Source organism: Synchiropus splendidus, chromosome 4 (genome assembly GCF_027744825.2).
Source record: "Synchiropus splendidus isolate RoL2022-P1 chromosome 4, RoL_Sspl_1.0, whole genome shotgun sequence".
NCBI lineage: Eukaryota > Metazoa > Chordata > Actinopteri > Syngnathiformes > Callionymidae > Synchiropus > Synchiropus splendidus.
The window spans coordinates 34250117-34256674 of record NC_071337.1 but is presented as its reverse complement, the minus strand read 5'-3'; the positions used below and the strand labels follow the sequence as shown (position 1 = coordinate 34256674).

The 6558-nt window shown below is 41.9% G+C and overlaps 2 non-coding genes across 2 annotated transcripts; both read right to left on the bottom strand.

Annotated features, from left to right (window-relative positions):
* Positions 1-2284: 2284 nt before the first annotated feature.
* trnak-uuu (transfer RNA lysine (anticodon UUU)) lies at positions 2285-2358 on the bottom strand. Its single transcript has one exon. It is a non-coding gene; the product is annotated as a tRNA-Lys (tRNA).
* A 1972-nt stretch (positions 2359-4330) lies between these two features.
* Positions 4331-4443, bottom strand: LOC128758277 (U5 spliceosomal RNA). Its single transcript, XR_008414481.1, has one exon. It is a non-coding gene; the product is annotated as a U5 spliceosomal RNA (small nuclear RNA).
* Between the last annotated feature and the right edge of the window lie 2115 nt (positions 4444-6558).

The following is a 6558-nucleotide window of genomic DNA, read 5'->3' as shown; positions in this document are numbered from 1 at the left end:
AAAAAAAAAATGTTGATAACTCAGAAAAATTTTCAGAACGGTAGATTTAATACTGAATTCATTAGAAAGAGCCTTTCTGCTATAGTTTGATATTTTCAAGTTCTGATACTTTTTTTTTAACGTATCAGAGCCTGAACCAAGTCCGTTTGCAACCTACACCAACACACAACCAGTGAAACAGCCAACTTGGCCAGACACAAAGCATCGCCTGAACAGGGACTTGAGCCTCAGATTAAAAGTCTGATGCTCTACCGACTGAGCTATCCAGGCTCCTAGGCAAGAGTCACGTGTGTAACCTGATGCAATGTGTGTGTTCCTCTGTCTTAGCCGATGTTTGTGGTGAGCACATGACAAACCTGATATCAGCTGTGTTTTGTAACTCGTGGCGACAAACTGCTCATTTTGCTCAACTTCCTTGAACCAGGTCACTTTCATCGTTAGGTCCCTCAAGGAGATTGGAAGACGTGACTTGTTGGTTTTAGGAGACGACATTACCTCCATGTTAGCAACCGTTATCTTGATACCTGCTCAATAGGGGAACTTCTGATGGCATTATGACATTGAACTAGGCAGAGTCTGGAGGAGTGTACACATTCATGATTCTCACTTTCTTGTTCCAGTCAAAACATTCCACCAATAAAACTCTTCCTGGGATTATTTCTCTGGATCTTATAATTTCTCAGGTGTTTTTAAAGAATATTCCCACCCTTGTCCCCACACAATGGACAGTCAGATAAAATATTCCTGAAATAGAAAAAGAATGTACCACAAAACTCTTTTGACAGAGATGTGAACAGAGATCTAAACACTGCTGACAGGATCCTTGTTAGTATAGTGGACCTGCATGAGTACGTCCACCCGTACTTAAGAGCGATGGCAGCAGATGTTTTTTTTTTTTTAATTCAATCTCTGGCACTGCTGCAGGCCACACAAATAAGGATAACTCTGTCCCAGTGTTGCTGGTTCCCAACCCAGGCCGATGACCATGACTTTTCTAAGATTATTTTGTTTTTACTAGTTACTTTGAAAGTAATGAGTAACTTAAGTAACAAAGTTACTTTTCAACGAGGTAACTAACTAGCTGTAACTAAGTTACTGATTTAAAGTAACTTGCCCAACACTGGTTACCAGTGCTCTACTGGGGAGGCGGGGTCCTGAGACGCTGCAGCAACGATGAAGGAGACACATGTGATACAGGTGATCCGAACTTCTGACTAGTTGCCATCCATCGTCTGTTCAACATGTTTGCATCTCCCTCGTAGATGAACATTGGACTTTAGACTGCATTTAAAAGGAAGATATCTTCAGATGGTCGCGGAGGACAAGTTCAGATCAGCTTGAGCACCAATGCTTGATACTCTCCTCACAAACAGAAGAGCTCCTCAGAACTAATTTTATAAAGCTGGCCAGCACAAGATATATAGATATATACATTCATACATATATCTGCATTTGTTTCTTTCCAAGACAAACCAAACTGTTTAAATATCAGGACAATTTATTTGTGGTTTAAAAGCTTCCATGGAGAAAACATATTGCTGTCCCTTCTTTGGAGCAGCACTTTATGTCACTGGAAAACAAAAATCTTATTATTTTTTTGTTTTTGATGCTCATAAATATTGTATGATGTGTGATGTGATGGATGTCATCCGATTTCAGAAGTTTCATAAATCTGAAATAGATAGTACACTGCTATCAGACCCGAACTAAAGATCTTCTCACTGGTTACACTGATACCAGCTGTCTGAGGCAGTGGTTGATAAGTTGACGTGTTTATTTAGACGGACACAGGTTCGACAACAAAGATATCAACTGAATGTTACAGTGCTCGTTTGGCGTGTGAAACGTAGCGGGATTTATGCCTTCTCTCGAGTTAACGGAGGTTTGTCTTTGAACAACATCAACAAACCATAATGATGGTAGTTTTCTGGGTGAAAACCAGGAATCCTGACCACTAGACCATATGGGACTTGTGGGAGTCTATGTCTATGTCTCTGTCTACGATCATGGGACAAGGGACTGTGTGGATATATTTATAATAATAATCATAATAATAGAAGTTGTTCACATATGTTCATGGAACGATGGTTAAGAGTTGGGGTCTCCAAATTGACACCTGATTGGTTAAACTGTGTGTGTTTGGTTGGTTGGAACAAAAACCTGCAGCCCTTTCTGGGACAGTTTGGTGACCCCTGTTTGAGAGGATTGGTTTTATGGAGATCAACATCATGTCTGTCAGAGTGAGTACATGAATGATGTTTTTACTGCAAGATAAAGCAGGTCTCGTCCCTGGGTGGGCTCAAACCACCAACCGTTCGGTTAAAAGCCGAACGCGCTAACCTATTGCACCACGGAGACATGCTGATACAGAACAAATTGTGGATCTGTGAACAAAAGTTTTTCAGTTTTCAAGGATTGAAGAATGTGCAGAAGGATTGTGTGATTGAAGTCAGTGATAGCGATGTGTTTTCAGCAAAGAGAGAGTGTGAAAGAAAGATGGTAGCAGTACTTTAGGGAATAAATGAATAAAGAGAATGAGAGCAAAAGGTTCCACCATTTCATCTTTGAATTGACCAACACGGTCTTCCACTTCTTTGTCACAAACCTCATTGAACCGATCGCATGGACATTGTGTTGTCACATGGCTCGCATCACTTAGTCGTGTTGAAAAGCTTGTGTCCCAAAACAGTTGTACATAAATACCAATGGTGACAGTGAATCGCTCTGATGCTGAAATCTTGTCTCAGTGTTTTGCATTCAAAAGTTGTTGTCAAAAGCACGGATTACACATGTTAAGTCAAAGTGCCAGCACAAGGTCAGAAGCTCCAAGCTAATAGTCAACGCTGGTTGTCCTGGGCAAGAACCAGGAATACGACAACCTATGGGACAGGGGTCCACCCAAAGGGGTTTATGGCTTGATCATGATCATGGTGACTGATCGATTGGAGCGTCCCGATGTGGTTCCCATACCAGGGGCCAAACAACGACACCATATGGGACGTACCTGGAATAAATGAGGAAGTTTAGGAAAAGGTTGATCACATCATTAACTGTAGCTAGGATTTGGAAGTGTAAAGCTGTCACAAAACAAGAGTAAAGTTTGTGATACTGTGCTTCAATATTTCAGATCATCTGTTCAGATGATCTACCCAGACGAGACACTGGAAAATTACACCTGATGTTCCAGAATGCAACCAGATTCATCCAAAACCAACACAAACTTTTCACTTCACCAGCTTTCTACAACAGGTGTAGAGCTGTAACTACTTCAGGCTCCATGTTTGCAGTTTGGCTAGTCACAGCTTGATGAGTCCATCCACTACTACATGCCTTTCCACCAAGCATTACAGGTTGGGATGCAGTCGAAAACTCAGGGAGAAGGTTAGGAATGAAGAAGGTCACAGAGAAGGTCACAGAGTTTTGTGTTTTGGCAGATTTAACTGGTGAAATTAGTTCAAAGTACTCATGATATGCTTTGCAGGTGAGTCAGCGATTTTGGCACAATTACAAATCATGATGAAAAAAATTAATGAAGAACTGAAGGAAATGAATGAAGGACATTCTACAATCTTTCGGACTTCTGAGTCAGTAGGAATCCAAAATAGGCAAAAGAGCGACAGAGAGGGGCGAGCAGGGCAGACATCACAACATTTAGAAAATGAAGCTCAAGTATTCCAACCCACATTCAGAACACTCACACTGCTATATTTTGGCTGATGCATCAATTTATGTACAGAGTGGAACTGAGTAGATACATATCTTGAGCTGACATGGACTTAAAAAAATAGAGAAGCTGAGGGGCCGAACTGAGTCGGCCAAAAACCTCATCTCACCGCATGTTTGTTCATCCGGTATTTTCGATTTCTCTTTGTGAAAGTGAATGTTCATTGACAGGAATCTGTGCAATGGTGTTCTTGTGTAAACTGTAGCTTCCTTCCAAGCAGTTGACCTGGGTTCAATTCTCAGGCTTTGCCAATTGTTTTTGCCATCTAACCATGGATGGCAGAATATTTGTGCCTCAACTGTCAACACCACAAATGTCCCATTAAGGCTGGACGCGGACGACCAACGCGTAGGTCTCAATGGGATGAAACAGCCAAACGTGCTGACCAATTACGTCACAGAGACATGAGAATGAGGATCTCTACAAAAAGAGAGACACTTTGAGAGCAGGAAAACATGTTCTGAAAACCATGGAAATGGAGTGATGGCTCAATTGAAGTTAGACAACACACTCTGCTGCTTCATCGATACACATCTTGGGAATAACAACTCTGCACTTGTGATCCAAAGTTATTGACGTGACGAGTTACATTGAACACAATAAGAAGCCCTCCAAGAGCAGAGTGTGAAAAATTAGTATAAGCTCATGTTGTTGCTCTCCACGGAAATCTTTAGTAAAAGGCGAAAGATATATATACGATCTGAAGAGAAACATGAGTGAACTACTGACACTGAACCAGAGAAGGAGGTGTATTCTTCCACATCAACCTTTAACTCATCGTGTTGTTCAGCATTTCAACAAACCAGCACTTCAAGACAATCCTCTGAACCATCGTTTCAATAACATCTGTGAACTGGTGATCGTCTTCTGTCGTCAGTGAACTGTTTTGCACACATATGAGTGATCAGAACACAAAAGAGAATTTTCCCGTGTTCTGCAGTCATCCATGCCACATTGTGCTGGTCTCGGTTGCAAACATCATCCAAAACTGTCGTGATGTACAGGAAGAGGGGAAAATGGACACATATCGCTCTGTAGAAACATACCATAAATAAAGGTCGTGCGAGGAGTCATGTTGCAAAGCTTGTCCCACAAAACAGTTGAACGTAAATGAATGGGATGGAAATCCATATCACTTTTCAAAAAGACAGTGCGCCTTGTTAGACTCACCACCTTCAGATTACTAGACTGACGCGCTGCCTACTGCGCCAACGAGGCTTGGTTGCAGCGTGACTCACCAACCCAACCAGGGTTGGTGGTTCCAGTCCACCCAAGGATGTGATCAGCTTGCAATTAAAATACAAGATTGCACTCACTGTTCCAGAGATGATGCCGATCTCCACGACACACATATCAATCTGTGTCAGAGGGTTCAAACTGATGCACAAGTGGCTCAGTGGGTGCAGATTTGTGTTCCAACCCTGGAAGCACATCGAAGTTAACCGATGAGGTGTCAGCATTTTTTTGTCTTCTAAAAGAAGAAGTGTGAAAAGTTGGGAAATGTCAGTGAGGCACACAGTGGTTTTTGTTGACATCATATCTTCATATCTTATTGCTTAATATACACAGGGCACACTATATATTGGCTGTGGAAACTACGCATGTCGTCGGCACATTAAACATAAATCTATATCATGAAGACTGTCATCAGTTGGTTGTGAGGTGTGACCTTGGCTGTGTCTCTCAAGCGACTCAGCGCTAGATGCTGAAACTACGTGTACTCAAAATGCAATAAAGGATCTGATCGCTCTCTGGGTGGACAACAAACAAAGAGGGAAGATGTCTTTGTATTCATCCAGTTTCTCTAAAACACACATATAGGTTTTCTGATCCTTGAAATGTCTCCTTGTACAACTTGTTCATCACCTTTGTGATCATGGTTCTTCTCCTGCTGTATAGAGAACATAAATAGGGCTCCTTGGTCGAGCAGTGTGATAATGGCTTGGGCTGCGAGAGGTCCTAGGTTCCAGTCCTGGACGAGCCCATGATTATCATCTCAAGGTCACAGATGAGCCGCTCGGTTTTGGAACTTCTGTATCGGCCTTGTTTGAGATTAATCTTTCAGCTGTTACTATAATCCCCTTTCACCCCTCATTTCACTGCCACATCTGACATCTGACTCTCCTGGTGGCCCATTGCAGAGAATCACAAGAGGCAGCTCAGCAGTCTGAAGCATGAAGCAGGTGACCACAGAGCTGCTCAAAACACTGGAAACACATGGCCACGCTCTCATGCCTCTGACCACCTGTAGTTCATTGTTGAGTCCAATGAAAGATCAACTGTGTCGTCTGTAAACACCAATGTCTCTCATTGATCCATTTGTTTATGCTCCATATATTTAGCGCATGAGCTTGATGCATGTGTTGAGCGAGAGACAAAGACCAAATAACATATATTACAAACATAGCTGAGTCACCATCTATTTCAGGAATAGACTCTCAGTGATGAACACAATGTTCATGTTGTGGTACGTGATGTTTCAAAGGTCAATGTGATTCAAAGGCTTCGATCGGTGCTGAACATTGAAACTTTGCAGGTAAACTACTTTTACTATTTTGATACATTTCTTGTATGAATAATAATCTCAGCTCCAACTTCAGATGACTCACGCCTGTTTCAAAGGCGCGGTTTGGTGGCTCCTTCAAAAAGAATACACCTTTAATCTGCTTCCTTAATCTGCCTGTAATTTGGATCCGTTTCAATCAGGAAGATGGAATTGAGAAAGAAAGGCCTTGAATCCTTGCTGGAGAAACAGACACTGTTGTGACAAGTCCAACGCCAGCTTGCTATATGATAATATCACCTGAAATGTATGAATAATAAGTCCTGCAACT